Source organism: Primulina tabacum, chromosome 15, assembly GCF_025594145.1.
Source record: "Primulina tabacum isolate GXHZ01 chromosome 15, ASM2559414v2, whole genome shotgun sequence".
Taxonomy (NCBI): domain Eukaryota; kingdom Viridiplantae; phylum Streptophyta; class Magnoliopsida; order Lamiales; family Gesneriaceae; genus Primulina; species Primulina tabacum.
Window position 1 is genome coordinate 583280 of NC_134564.1, and position 16382 is coordinate 599661.

A 16382-nucleotide genomic window follows, 5' to 3' on the forward strand; every position below is an offset into this window, starting at 1 on the left:
TTTAATTTTGATTTATGTTCTAGTTGTATTAGCCTAGAACTATGCTTGGCTCAAGTCCCCAAACAAAAAAAAAAAAAAAGAAAGCCTGAGGAGTTAAAGTATCTGTGCGATTTCAGAATCTGGCTCCCATTGTGGAAGAAGTTAATACAAGATCAACGACTAGTGATAACGAAAGTTGGGTTATACTGATTGGAGAATGAACAAAAAAGACAAAACCATCATAAGAGTCCCTCGACAAATTCATCAACAAAAAGCTCTACAACAAAAGCTTATGCAAATTTTCAATTTCAATTCATTTTTAGTCTATCGCAATTATCTTATCATATTTCTTCAAAATTTTCTGATTCTAGTTGTAAAATATTTTTCCAATTCATATCGACACAATTAAATTAGACATTGTTCATTTTCTACAAATTTCATCATATTTCATTTAAATTTGTAGATTTTGTGTCTTACCGAAGGAGTTAGAACCAACAACCAAATCGGGATCCACATCGTTTGATTGAAGAAGTCGGATTGATTACTATTTTAGCATTATCACATACCTGACATGCCCGTAATTTCTCTGCGCAAAGATATTTTGACACGCCTAGTGGGACAAAAAGATGACTCCAAAGCTTATCGAGAATCATGAAAGAATTCATCAATCACGGGGGAAGGACCATGCCGCCAGTAGAATGACGAAAGGATCCTGTAAGCCATTGGAAGGGAGGAAATACTGAGAATGACGAAAGAATGCTGCAAAGTCCAGTAAGTTTGTGAACCATTAGAAGGGAATATACTCAGTGGATACTTGGAATGAAGAACATGTGATTTCTGATTTTTCATACCTTTATGATTATATTTCAAAAGAAGTGACATGGGTTCTAGGTAAAGGGCTGGAGTAAGGATTTGAAAAAAAAAAGACTAGGTAGAGGATTTTTTCATAACGTTTGGAATATAAAAAAGAACACTCCAAAGTCCTATTGGGATCATCGAATCAAAAGCAATAAGCCCGGTTTGAAGAGGCTTGGTCGTGAATATCTAAACAGGTTGTGTCACGTCCCGAGACCGGGGTTAGTTGACACCGGCGTTGTTCAACAATCACATAATCACCAAACAACAAGCCTCGTAGTTCAGTATAAACCAAAACCAGTCTTTTTCATAATTAACTCAAAATAATATTTTCTTACAGTGATAAATTCTAAAACGAAATAAAATGTGCGGAAGCGATGTACAACTTGAATCGAAACTTAGGAAGAACATAAGCGAGAAATCTTCATATCTCAAAACTTCATCACCAACTCCAAAGCATGTCTTATTCATCCTTGTCTACTTGATCTTCATTCTTATCTGGGGAGAAATGTAAGGGGTGAGTGTTTGGGGAACACTCAGCAAGTGGGGGCCGATCAATTACCACAAATACATATAAATATAATTTAAAACCCATATTGCAAACTGATTTTCAAAACGTAGTATCTCATATCAGATCAGAATCGGAATCGAAATGCGAAATAGAGATTATCAAGCAATTCAGAACAGAACGAATCAGAACAAATGAAAACACTGTTATTCATCTCGTTATCCATGGTCAAATTGTCCCCAATATGTTAGTACTCTAAGGGGTGAGGCCAAAACACAGTTTTATACCCACTGATAGGGGCCGAAACACAGTTTTATACCCACTGATGGAGGCCGAAACACAGTTTTATACCCACTGATGGGGGGCCATATAAATTTACAATCGTCGTTCCATATCCTACTCGAATCATAACAGTGCACCACAGAATCAAATGTATCAAACAACACTTATCGGAATTTTTGAATGAACTCAGCAGAATCAAAGAACACCAGAAATAGAAGAACATATCGTACATCGATCGAGATTTTATAAAATATATAATAGCATTTTCCAAAAATGATTTGACACACATAGACGCATGTCATGAAATACTTATACAAAGTTTAAGTTACAAAGAAATACATAGCAAAAGCCCACTTACTTGATTTCGTTTGGATTAAGGTGCTAGAAGGACATGCTAAAAGAATTTCGTTCGAACAAGGTTGCGGTAGAGCTTCGACTAGGCTGCTACAAATGCTAAATTTCGAATTCTTGAAGTTATGGGGAGGGAGTTTGCTTCTTATATAGGCTTGAATAATCAACTATAAAGGTAAGCCCGTATCACTCCAAGAATGTCGCTGATTGCTTAATCAACGTGATGATTGCACTTTTCTCTCCCGAATGAGCGTGGCCTCTTCTTGATTCAAGATACACACCCGAGATTCATGAGTGATTTTGATTTTCCTTATGTGCAAATGGAGAGTGATTTTGGCTGCATGAATCTCTTCCAAGATTGGTACACTTCCATATAGTGATAAATGGTCAGTAATGAAGGGCCAATGATTATTCAAATTTTTATGATTATGATTGTATGGAACTAAAAAAATGTTGTGCCAAAAATGAGCTGAAATTTCCTATGACATATATAGATTTTCTCGTTGCAAGTTTTCGGGTCTTCACAGGTTGTTCCCCCCTTTTTTCCGCCCGACTATTTGGTCTTAAGAATTATCCCCTTATCGCCATGGAGGAATCTATTTTATTTGTGATTTTGTGTGAAAACGCAGTAATTCGAGAAACGCTCATCTTTTAATAATTTTCATTTTTCTTTGTTGATTCATCTTTGGGTCAACGGAATTTTAAAAAAAGAAAAAGAAACTCTCGTCTTGATAAAATAATTTGAACCGCTTGTCAATTTGTACTCTTTAACAACCGCTTTGAATCCAACACTTGCTTTAGAAATTATGAGGAACCCTTAGTTCCTCATGTAACTTTAGACCTGGATTATGAGTAAGAAAAATTGGATTTTATGATATCAATTTTCATAAGGAGTTAGAAGAAGTCATGAGTTATATGACTGAAAATGTGAGCAAGATCATGTTGACCACAATGATGGAATTGGAAGAAGCTGTAGAATATCACCAGAATTCTGGCCAAGGAGGAGAAGGACAGAATAGAGCCCATAAGCAAAACTCTGTGAAAGTATAATCATCAAGAGATTGTTAAACATACGATAATCTTTCTTTCATGAATTCGTTTTGTATGTCACAAATATGAAGGAGGAGATCCGAAATCCAAATTGTGATCATATGAAAGAATATTTTTCCCAAAAAGATGGCCCAATGAATAAAGATGAAAAATTTTATGTTTTCAAGACTATACTGAGTAATGTGGATAGCGTTGAGGGAAAAATAGAAGAAAATGATATATTATTTAATCAAGGGAAAAAAGAAAATTTGCAATAGAGACAAAAAAAGGAAGAAGAATATGAAGAAAATGATAAAAATGTATTAAATTCCCAAAGATATGATATTGAGGTCAGACTCATATTCATAGTGGGAAAAAAAGAATTACATCAAGAAATCCACAAAAGAGTGGTGCCAAGAGATAAGTTTTGGACATGAATGATAGGTACAAAAGGAGTCAATCAGAGAGAATCATTTTTATGAGAGGATGAATACATGTTGGGAATAAGTACGTCGCCCCAAAAGGCATTAACAGAAAGTGTTTGATACCAAGTGAGATGATTATCGAAACGAAAGACATAATATATAAAAGTTTCAAAATGGATGATCAACATTACAAGAGGAGGAATGAACTTTACAGATTGGGGAATGCAAGGTGCGGTAAGGGATCCATGGATAAAAGATCGGTGAACAAGTTATTTGGAAGAATGTCATCTTTAAGTCGAGGAAGGACAAAGTGATGAAAGACCAATGATCTCTTGAAACAGCTCATTGGAAAAAACACTTTCGAATGCTCAAAGTAATGAGGCATAGATACCTGATTTTGTTATTCCCCAAAGTTCAGTACCTACCGAACAATAACAGTGTGTGGAATATCCAAAATTTCGAAAGCCTGCCCATAGAACACAAAAGAGAAGATTTTTAAGAGATAGAGCTATTGAACGTATGAAAGAAGATGAGGGATCACAGAAAGGAAAAGAAATTGAGAAAAAAGCACTGGAGATACGGTTGAGGAGGATGAAGGATTGATATAAAAAAGCATTTAAATTCTAACAATTTACTTTTAAAATAGGCCAAATTGTGATATCCTTGGAATTTGCCACCAGATTGCTTCTGCGGACCCAAGAGAGTAAGGACCAAGTTGGGAAGTTTGTAGAGAAATAATTTGTCTACTATTGTGCCTCACATGCCAATGGTTTTGCCCGTCACTGAAGAGATAAATGATTAAATATAGCGAGGAGGATTTGAAGGTAGCTGCAATCTCCACATTGATAGTCGCATTGCAGCAACTGATAAATGAATCTCAAGGTCAAGAAGTGTGAGATATTGATAGTGCGAAGTTGATTCATGAAGGGGAGCCAAATGATAAAGAAAAAGGAGTGGAGTTGATGTCTAAAGATCTATACGTGGCTTGCACTCAGGTGGAGGATCATAGTCCTCCACGTGTTTGAGGTATTTTAATTTTCAGTGGCTATTTCCGTTGGAGAGCTATTAAACTGTATTTTAGTCCATTGAAACTAAAATTGTCTGGGAAAATATGTTATATTAAATTTTAAGTGAGGTTGTTTTGAGTATAAATCTTGAACTTTTGTGGAGAAGTAGGTTGTTAAGCCACTTGTGTGCATGGATTGATTTGAAAAAAATATACATTTAGATTGTTAGGTTCATTTGTTTCTTGTAAATAACTCGGGAACTTGGGTGATGATGATGAAAGAGCATAAGTTGTACTTTATTGGGAGTTTGATTTGTGATTATATGTTTTTACTTGGAGACATCATTGCTAATTGAATATATTCTCCAAGTTTTCTGTGATATGGTGATAATGCTATTAATGTGATGGTTGTTTTAAGTTATGATGATTTACTATATTAGACTCAATTAAAAATGTAACTGTGTTTTTGGCATAAAATATCATATATTCATGATGAAATGCCAAATAAAAAAGATATATTGTCAAAAGAAAATAAATATATTGATTATGATATATTGTGTGGAACAAACTATTTGGTCGTTTTTACAAAATATTTACCAGAGTTTCCCTTGAAAATGATATATCTTCTAATTTCAAGCACATTGCAGATAAGAATACATTAACCAACAAGCTCATCCCAAAATAGAAATATGTCATTTGGCCACTCACATTCCTTACAAGTCAAATAAACTACAAGCCGAATTTTATGACATGAAGGTTGCTTGATACATCAATGAGCCAAATATATCAGACTAGTTGATTAAAAAGATGGATAATGTTGTGTGCAATGACAATCACTAGCTATCTAAAATCAATGTACTGGTCTAATGTTTTTGCAAGGTGACATGACATTATATGAAAAATTTTGGTGTAGTTTGCTTTTTCCCAGCTCAAAATCACTAGCTTGGTCGACATCCAAAAAAGGTTAGTTGTGGCATCTTGCATGTATGAGAAAGAGGGGATTTATGTGTTAAATGATTGGCCATGCGGATTGGTGTATCTTAAGCAGCAGAGAAGTCAAATTAAAGATAAAGATGTGGCTTGAGGATTTAATGTTGGTAGAGTATGGAGAACCAACCATTCCCATAAAAAAATATAAATCCAAATTAAAGATAAAGGAATGCAATAAGAGAATCTGGTCGTGAGTATAATGCAATGTTAAAAAAGTGCCAAATTCATAAGCAAAACAGGGGTAGCATGCCTAGAAAATGATTTATATATGAAAGTGCATGAGGAAATAGTGAACTTGTATAAAGTTAGCCAAAAGATCTGTAATGTCCCAAAAATTTGAAGGTTCATGTGAATCACATAAATACAAGTTATCAAATTTCTTATGTATTTTAGTTAATTTATTTTTAAAGCATTAATGCATGATTTGAACATGAATATATATGTTTAATTCTTGGTTCATTAAGATTGCATTATATAAGGCTTTTAGCAGTATTTCACGCTCGAACGAGTAACAGAGACCGGGGACAATTAAAGAAAAATGTTTTTATTAAATAATTATTTTTAATTATTTATATATGGTGTAAATAATGGTGATTTTCGAAAATGAGCCATGTTAAGGTATTTTTACTCAACAAGTCATATTTTAAACCGATACGCAAAATTTAGGAAGTACATGAGACTTTTTGAGGGTCCGGACAATATTTTCAAAAACATACCCAAAAAATACTTTACGTGAGTGTTTTTGGGCTTGATGAGACTATTTTATTCCATAATGGGCCTAAAATCTTTTTTAATCTCATTATTTTTAAGTAAGGGCTCATTAGCACTTAATATTCTAATCAAACCCTACACTCAAACCCTACCATGTGGCCGCCCCCTCCCCATTCAGCAGCAGCAAGGCTCAAAATTCAGCAGTTTTTCTCCGTAATTTTCTCAAGCTTTTTCAAAAGATTTCTTCCCAGTCTCTCCTATGCATGTTCTACGCGATTATCTGAAATGTTTCGAGCGTAAATACGCAAAAGCACGCCCTATACCTCGTTTTTCTCATCATTCACATCAATATATATTGGTTTGTATGTTTTTGCATGAGGAACCATCGATCTATCATGATGTGTTGGTTTTATTGCACAAAAATATGCATACCTTTTGACATGTACTCACGTTTTCCATGGCTTATGTGCAAGGGGCTGCTAGGTCTAGACTCCTAGGGGCTGTACACATTGAGTTTGATAGTGACTAGGGCTGAGAGAACCTCATAATTGCGCCTAGACAAGGGGGCCGATCGGTTGGGTCGTGTGTTGTGTGTTTCGGCTAGAACGGGGGGAAAAGGAAGATCAATCGTCTATGCCTCGTTCCAGGTGCTGGTTTAGGTCATGATGGGTATGTGTCATGGCTTGGGATGGTCCTTGGTCGGTTGGTATGGAGGCTAAGTGCGGATGGAAGCTTGATGGAAAGTTAGGGCAAGTTTGGGTCTAGATCGCGTAGTCCTTGATGAACGGAGGGATCCGCATGCATGGGACTGCTACCTAAGGCTAGGTCAGTCCAAGAGGGTCCAGTTACATCTTAGGAGGGTCTAATCCAAGCTGGTTAGGTGCAGGGTCGAGCGTTTAGCTTGTTATTGTAACTAGGGTTTGGTGCTCTAGCGTGCAAAATTTTCCAGCAGCTATATGGTCTTTCTCGAGGGTCTTATTTGGTCTGATTTAGGTTGTTTAGGGGCTTGTAGGTGTAAATAAGTGGTGGTTAAAATTTGGGAAAGTTTGGTTAAGTTTCGGGTTGATTCGGGTTAAAACCAGAACCTCGGTTCAAGTTTTAAAACGAATCGTAAAAGTTACGGAACAGGCTCGAGGTTACGTCTAAGGAAGGATTATAACTATGTTTTGAGGTGTTTTAATAAGTTCGGGTGGCTTCGGGTCGAAATTTTGATGTCTAGGGGTAAAAGGGTCAACTAGGGTTTCCAGAGGCAAAATGATCATTTTGCACTCGGATCGAGTTAGCAGCCCTGACACTGCCCTGATAACCAAAAATTACATGTTTTAAAATGTATATGTTTATTATGAACATGAATTTTTATGAAAATACAGAAAATACGTTGCATGCTTGATTTTAAGAAAATTTACGTATATGCATGATTTTTATAAGTGATGAATATGATGATATGCTTTGAAGGATAAGAGTTTTTTGTGACTAATACAAACACGAAAACGAACACGAACATTTAAGGTCAAGGCTCAGTGAATGGGTAATATTGTCGCTGATATCCCCACCGCCGGGTACCAATGTTATACGTAAATGGATCCATCGACTAGAGCTAATACGAAAGTCTTAACTAATTATCTGAATTCAAATAAAAAAAATGAACACGTATATATTGACATTATGGGATATGTTATGGACACATGTATACTTTGACACGTTATGTTTAAGCTCATGCTTTTAAGATCATGAAAAGTATTTTAATTACAGTATTTTTCACTGTTGCATGTGATGTATATGTACTTGCTATCACGGTTCAGGTGTGCTGAGTCTTTAGACTCACTAGGTGTGAATGATACAGGTGAGCATGTTGATGTGGAGACCGGAGGTGCTGAAGACTGAGTAGGCTGAGCTGTGAGTGCACGTGAAAACCCGAGGATCTTGTATTTCTTCCGCACAATATGATTATGAGACATGGTTTAAGCGATATTTTTAAATGATTTTGAATCTTGTTTTACGTTGTTAAGTTGTCAGACTTTATGTATTACGCTCGAATTTCTCTTTTAAAACAGAAGACTAGGAGATTGATTACATTTTAAGATTTCGTGCATCTGTAGTTATTTTTAGTCGATGATTGGATGAATTTTAAAATGTATGAGTAACTTATTTAAATTTTTATGAGTGTGTATATTTTCGATCATAATTTTAAAAAAATAAAATAGTTCAACAGTTATTTTAAGCAGTAGACGTTTCAATGTCACTTTTTTCCTGCAGCTAAATAATGATCGCGACTTAAAATCAGAAAAGTGGTGCAAGATGTAAAAATATAGTTGAAGCTCAAATCATGGAGATATGACCATAAACTAGTGAAAAGCAAGAAGTGCATGATGCATCATCATTGGAAGAATTTCTACCGCACCTATAGCCGAATGGTTCAACCCAAAAAAAAATCCCAGTTCAAGCATATGTAGAAAATTGGCCATTAAGTGCAAAATTCAACACCATGTCAAGCAAACATACCCAACGAATGATGTAAATACATGTCCAGGTATGATATCTAAGATTAATAAATATATGTTATTTTTGTGCAAAAACAGAGAAGCACTGACAATGTGTAGAGTAAAGAAGAATGAAGCCAATCAAATATGAAATTCTATATATCGATAGCATCCGTCGTTAGAATCATGGTTAAGGAAGACTTCACCCTTGACTGACTTTACCAAACCATGGAATCAATAAGAATCTCACACTAAACCATTAAGAAATTATAGAATGTGCATGCTTCATTTCCAATCAGGTAAATCATCAAACACCTTAAATGCAAATGTAAATGGAGTTTGCCAGTTTCTTGGTGTATGTGAGGAAGATCGAATCTAGAAATCCGAGGAACGCAAGGTGGCACTGTGGCGATGAAAAGAACAAGCATCGGAGTTTGGATTATTGTGTTGAAGTGTATTTAAACCAAAAGTAACGCCAATAGAGTTTAGTGTATAAATGTTGGAATTTGAGGTTGTACGGAACAAAGAAAACGATATAAATAGAAAAGATGTGTTTGATTTTGGATTGTTTGGGAGGGAAGGAAAATGTGTAATATAAACTTCTTAGAGAATAAGATTTTTCATGGAGAATATGTTGGTTTGAAGAGTTTGAGAAAGAAATAGTGAAGAAAAGGAATATCACATCTTTGTTTATATTCCTCCTCCTCCTTCTCGAATATTTCGTCTTAAATAAAACTTTAACAAACAAGGAAATGTGGATCACCCACTTGAATCTTTTGCCTCAATTATACATCAGTCTCTCCTATAAATATCACACAAGTTTAAGATATCTTTCTATATATTAAAACAAGTCACTTTACTAAATATTTCTTTTTACCATTTTCACAATGGATAGAAATCAAATATGACGTCAAGCTGTCTACATGAGCCAAACCCTATTTGATGAGGTCAAACCACCCACCCCAATCTCATGCACCACATATTTTTTTAAAAAAAAACATGTCACTTAGTCAAGCTTGGAATAGGATATCGGCAAAGGTTCATTAAATGGATGAGCAGACAACCACATTAATAGTGGTGGTTGGGTATCTTATGCAGCAGAATTTCCGAGAGAATAAATATTCAGACGAAAGATGCGTTTTTATACGCATTTTCACACGGACGAAAATCTCTATAAATAGAGCTCCCTCCCCTCATTCAGAAATCATCCCTTCATCGAGTTTTGTCTCATCTTATAGCATTTAAGTGCTTAGTTCTATAATATTTAAGAGGTGTTTGTTCTCATGCATTAAGAAAATGTGTGTTTTTTTTTGTAAACACAGTAAGTGGTTGTACACAATAAAATATTATAGTGGAATTGTTTTCATCATGCCCATGGTTTTTAGCCTAATAATTTTTAGGGGTTTTAAACGTAAATCTCAATGTCCAGTTTTTATACTTTATTTTCATATTATTATCTCAAGTTACCACACGTGGGACCAACAAGTGGTATTAGAGCTTTGTTTTAAAATTTCTTAAAATTTTGAGTATGATATGTGGTTGCAGCCTAGACTGATCTTACACATCAGAAAAGATTTTTTTGAGATTTTTTTTATTAAGACAAGATTATTTTGTCCAGTCTACTAAATTGTTGTAGACAAAATGGCCAACAAGTACGAAATAAAAAAATTAAATGGAAGCATTTTTATGCTATGTAAAATAAAGATGAAAATGAACGTGTGGAGCTTCTACTTCAAAGTATACCGGATTCATATGATCAACTTATCATCAACTTAACCAACAATATTTTTCTGGCCTCTCTAAAATTCGACGATGTCTTAGCAATGGTTCTTGGAGAAGAAAGCTGGCGCAAGAATAAGGAAGATAGTGATGGATCGGGTCGGGTACCTCTGAGGGTGCTTCAAACACAATATTCTCAATGAGCTGCAATAGCTCGTGTTCTAAGAATTTATACACCGATGAATTAGATAGAGTTTGATTATAAACCAAGCGAAAAATACTCGAATTAATCCTTCGTTAAGAAAATTGATCGGTTTATACCTTGTGCAACTAAATAACTAAAAATTACATGGGACCAGTTATGGTTTATACCAGTTCAGTTATGGACAAAACTGAACTGATCAAATCAGTTAAGAACAGAAACAAGCAGTTAAATAGAAATAACACAAGATATGTTTATTGATGTTTGGAGACTTCAACTGCTCCTACGTCACCCCTTCTACCACCTCGGATAGGATCCACTAGAACACTTTGATTAATTACAACAAGTGTAATAACCCACCCAGCTTAGGACTTACCCATTGCTTAACTGAACTCCTAGTCTAGACTGAAGGCATCACCTTCCAGCCAACACTTGTTTAACGTATATGTGTCAAAAACTACATACACAAATTTTACGTCTTTGTGCAAGACGATATTTGAGTGGTGGTGTGTGTGCGTGTGAGAACTGATCTCTGAAAACTACTCGAAAGTGTTCTCACACACACTGAGGGAAATAAGCTTCTAAACTAAGTTGATATAACTTTGGTGTGTTCCCTCGACTGAGCTGATTGCTTTTTCAAAGCTGATAAGCATTATGCATGCCCTCTCTATATTTTGTCTTTTCACTCGTCAACTCTCATCATCGTCTTCACTGAGATTCGGATTCTATTTATAGGCTTTTGGTTGAACGTACAGTGAGACTCAGTGAATGAATCCATTACAGTTTGAATATGTTACCCCAAATAGATATCTAGAAAATTTGGCTTTAAAGTGCTGCTACAACGTCTCTTATTGTACCTTGAGTGTACAATAGCTTCTGTACCTTTGTGCACAACTGGATTAAGCTTGTCGTATCTGCAAACTGGTTCGGTCCTAACCGATATTCTGAACTGTTCGGTTGAACTTGTCCTGAATTGGTGAGGTGAAATCTGTTGACTCGTCAGCTGAACTGATTTCACTTATTCAGTTGAACTAGTCAGTTGTGCTCTTCGTCAATTGACCACTTCATCAGCTGACCGGGCTTCTGATGGTCTTCTGCTGAACCACCTATCAACTGAACAATCAGTTGAACTGCTATTGATACTTCAGTTGTATTGGTTCAGTTCGATCAATCAGTTGGCACTTTCAGTTTGCGTCTCAATAGCTTCAGTTTAAGCTTGGTAACTGAGCAGTTCGAAGATCAATTTCAGTTTATGCGAACTTAGGTAAACTCATTAGAAACAAATAAACAAGTTTTGTTAACATCAAAATCAAGATTGCGAACATGAAATGTTCCAACATATATGTTGGTAACTTCGAAGTATGCATAGACTTTACCGATGAGAAGATGAAGATTTATAAACCGTTACTCCAGTGGGAGCCAAAGACAAGGTAGATCAAAGTCAAGAAATAAATTAAAAATATTAACTTCTTTAAATATGGCGGTAAAGGGCACTTTAAGAAAAATGTACGAGTATCGAGAAGAGTTCTCAAGGAAATGTGGCCAGTACTTCAGGCAGTGGTGAAATATTATTCAGCGAAGCGGCAACAGTTGCAGAAGGCCTGCACAAATTTTGTGACACATAGATTATGGATTTAGCAGCAACGTGACACATGACATCTCAGAAATAAGGGTTTGATCATTATGAACCAGTCTCAGAAGGATCTATATTCATGGAAAATGATCATGCCTTGGAAATCGCTGGGGTCGATACTATCAAAAAAATAATGTTTGATGGCACCATTCACACCATACATGTGGTACGACATGTAAATAGACTGATGAAAAATCTTTTGTTATTGTGGCAAATTGGATGACATCGGGTGCAAAACTCATATCGAGAACGGGATCATGAAAATTGTGAAGGGGTGCGCATGTGTTTATGAGGGCATAAAACATTTCTGCAAATCTGTATATACTTTTGGGAGAAACATACAAAGAGGTAGAATTATCTGTTGCAGCAATTGATTCTAGAGAATAATTAACAGTTTTATGGCATAGAAAGCTCGGGCATATATCAAAATGAGGGTTGAAAATTCTCTCAGAAGGGAAGCTGATGTCGGGACTTACAAAAGTGTCACTATCCTTTTATGAGCATTGTGTTACAAGTGAACCACACAGATTATGGCACTTGCAATGTCAAAAACAAAATCATATTGGAGCCTATTCATTCGAATGTTTGGCAAGCACTGGTTGTATCCCTAGGAGAAGAGAGATACTTTGTCTTGTTCTTGATAATTTCTCTAAGAGATGTTGGGTGTATCCAATCAAGAAGAAATCAGATGTTTTTTAGTTCTTCAAAGATTTCAAAGCGTGGGTTGAACTTGATTCCGAAAAGAAAATAAAGTATCTAAGGACTGACAATGGGGGAGAATATACCAGTGACGAATTTGATGCATTTTGTCAGCATGAGGGTATCAAAAGACAGTTCACGACGGCTTACACACCTCAACAGAATGGAGTGGAAGAGCTCATGAACATAACATTGTTGAACAAAACAATAGCTATGTTGAGGACTGCAGGTCTAAACAAATCATTTTGGGCGGAAGCAGTCACAACCACTTGTTATATTATAAATCGTTCTCCTTCAGTGGCGATTGATCTGAAGATTCCTATGGAGATGTGGACCAGGAAGCCGGCAGATTATTTTCATTTGCATACATTTGGAAGTCTTGTTTACGTTCTGTACAATGAGCAAGAAAGTTCGAAGTTGGATTCGAAATCCAGAAAATATATTTTCTTGGGTTATGCTGATAGTGTTAAGGGGTTTCGCTTGTGGGATCCTACTGTCCACAAGCTTATCATCAGCAGAAATGTTATCTTCGAGGAAGATAAAGTAAAGCGAGACAAAGGCATGCTGAATTAAGAAACTACTATATTTCAGGTGGAAAATAAGACGGACGAATGTCAAATTTCTTGTAAAGCAGTACCAGAGCAAGAAGAACAAGAACGTGTTGAGTATGAGGTTTCCATTGTGAGGCAGTCAACTCGACACAGAAGACCACCAAGTTGCTTTCAAATTATGTCATTGAAAGTAATATTGCATATTATCTATTATCAGAGTCATCGAGTTTCCATGAGGCTACTCAAAGCTCGGATGTATCATTGTAGATGATAGAAATGCAACACGAGTTGGAGGCATTAGATAATAATAACACTTGGGATCTTGTTACACTATGACGAGGGAAGAAAGCCTTTGGAAATAGATGGGTCTATAAGATCCATCGTGATGGTAATAATCAAGTGGAGCAGTATCGTGCTAGGTTGGTGGTAAAAGAGTATGCTCAGAAAGAAGGCATTGACTTCAATTAGATATTTTCTCATGTGGTTCGGCTTACAACAATGAGGGTAATGTTGGCATTGTTTGCAGTGGTTGACCTATATCTAGAACAGCTAGATGTAAAAACTGTGTTTCTTTATGGAGATCTTGAAGAAGAAATCTATATGCTCCAGCCAGAAGGTTTTTCGGAAAAAGGCAAAAATAACTTGGTTTGCAGGTTGAACAAATCTCTGTACGGTCTCAAACAGGCGACAAAGGTGTTGATACAAGAGATTTGATTCCTATATCATGAGCCTTAGATACAACAGATTGAGTGCAGACCCTTTTATGTATGCAACAGTTCTGGTGATGATTATATTATTTTGCTGTTGTATTTGGACGACATGTTAGTAGCAGGCCCCAACAAAAATCAGATCCAAGGATTGAAGGCACGGTTAGCAAGGGAATTTGATATAAAAGACTTGGGACCAGCAAACAAGATTTTAGGGATGCAAGTTCATCGAGACAGAAGTAACATAAAGATTTGGCTTTCCCAGAAAAATAATTTGAAGAAAGTCTTGCAATATTCAACATGCAAGATAGTAAGCCAATTTCAACTTATCTTCCTGTTAACTTCAAGTTATCCTCTAAAATGTGTCACAGCAGTGAAGTTGAGAGAATTAAAATGTCTCGAATACCATATGCATCATCATGGGAAGTTTGATGTTCGCCATGATATGTACAAGGCCAGACATTGCTCAAGTAGTAGAAGCTGTTAGTCGGTATATTACGAATCTTGGATGATAGCACTAGAGCACTATTAAGAGGATCCTTAGATACATTAAGGATACTCAAATTCTGCATTATGTTATGGAGGCTTAGATTTTACACTGAGGGACTATGTCGATTCAGATTATACATGAAATCCTAATAATAGGAAATATACTACTGGTTATATGTTTACACTTGTAAAGGGAGCAGTAAGTTGGGTTTCAAAACTGCAAACAGTTATGACATTATCTACAATGGAGACAGAATACATGACAGCTACTCAAGCTTGCAAAGAGGTAATATGGATTAAAAGGTTATTGGAGGTGATCAGGCACAAACAAGAGAATATTTCTTTGTTTTTTTTACAGTTAAGGGTGTGCAAAAATTCGGTTAAACAGAATTAATCGACCGAATCGAATTAATTCGAAAATTCGGTTCAGAAATTTCGGAAGTTCGATTTTGAAATTTTAAACAATTGGTCAATTCGGTTTGGTTACGGTTTTAGTTTGAAAAATTCGGTTAAACCGAACTAATCGAATTAATATATATATTAATTTAAATTGTATATGGGCAATAAAAATGCATTAGAAGGAAACTCAACTTTTCATATGTTAGAAGGAAGCTCATTCATCCAATGATTTTATCTTCAATATTTCTATTTGTTATTGATTTTTTTTTTCAATGTTTCTTGTTATTTACAAGCTCTCCATTGTTTTCTTTTTTTTTTTTGTGTTAAAATTCACATTTTTCAAAAAATATCGGTTATTTCGATCGATGGCCGAAATAACCGATTTGAAAATCGCTTCGGTTAATTCGGTTTCTATGAATATTTCGATCGGTTCGTTTATTCGAGAATAAAATCGGTTAAATCGGTTATATGTCTATTAGATTCGGTCGGTAACCGAATAGACCGATTGTACACACCTACTGATAGTCAGAGTGCCTTGCACATCGCAAGAAATCCGGCCTTTCATTCCAATACGAAACACATTAGAGTCCAATTTCACTTTGCACGGGAAGTAATAGAAGAAAGAAGTGTAGATACGAAGAAGATTCATACAAAAGACAACATAGCTGATGTTCTGACCAAGTCAATATCACCATTCCTCAAGTGGTCTAGCAGAAATGTAAGCAGTAGGGACTGACAAGATTGAAAAGATGTGTGGATATATATTTTATTCTCGGTCAAATATCCAAGTGGGAGAAATGTCGGCAAATGTTTATTAAATGGATGAGCATACAACCACATTAATAGTGGTGGTTGGGTATCTTATGCAGCGAAATTTTCGGATAAAAGAAATATTCAGATAAAAGACGCGTTTTTATACACGTTCTCATACGGACGAAAAGCTCTATAAATAGAGCTCTCTTCCTTCATTCAGAAATCATTCTCTTCATCGAGTTTTCTCTTATCTTATAGCATTTAAGTACTTAGTTCTATAATATTTGTGCGATATTTGTTATCATGTATTAAGAAACAGTTAGTTGTTGTACACTATAAAATATTATTGTGAAATTCTTTTCTGTTACCCGTGGTTTTACCCTAATAATTTTTAAGTTTTTTCCACGTAAACTTCGGTGTTCAATTTTTATATTTTATTTTCATATTATTATATCAAGCTGTTACACGTAGGACCAACATAGGACCAATATTATTGTATGATGGTTGTCAATATGATCATGAGTGAGTGTATTTGGGGCAAAAAATTGCTTCCAGATATTGTTTTAATGAAGAGTTGAGAAGCCTGCTATTATAAATATGAATGAAATAAAATA

The 16382-nt window shown here is 35.5% G+C and overlaps 1 long non-coding RNA gene across 1 annotated transcript; it reads right to left on the minus strand.

Moving 5' to 3' along the window:
- Window positions 1–1123: 1123 nt before the first annotated feature.
- On the minus strand, window positions 1124–2495 carry LOC142527075 (uncharacterized). Its single transcript, XR_012815394.1, has 2 exons — window positions 1698–2495; window positions 1124–1664 (listed from the first exon to the last, which is right to left on the minus strand). It is a non-coding gene; the product is annotated as an uncharacterized LOC142527075 (long non-coding RNA).
- Window positions 2496–16382: the final 13887 nt, after the last annotated feature.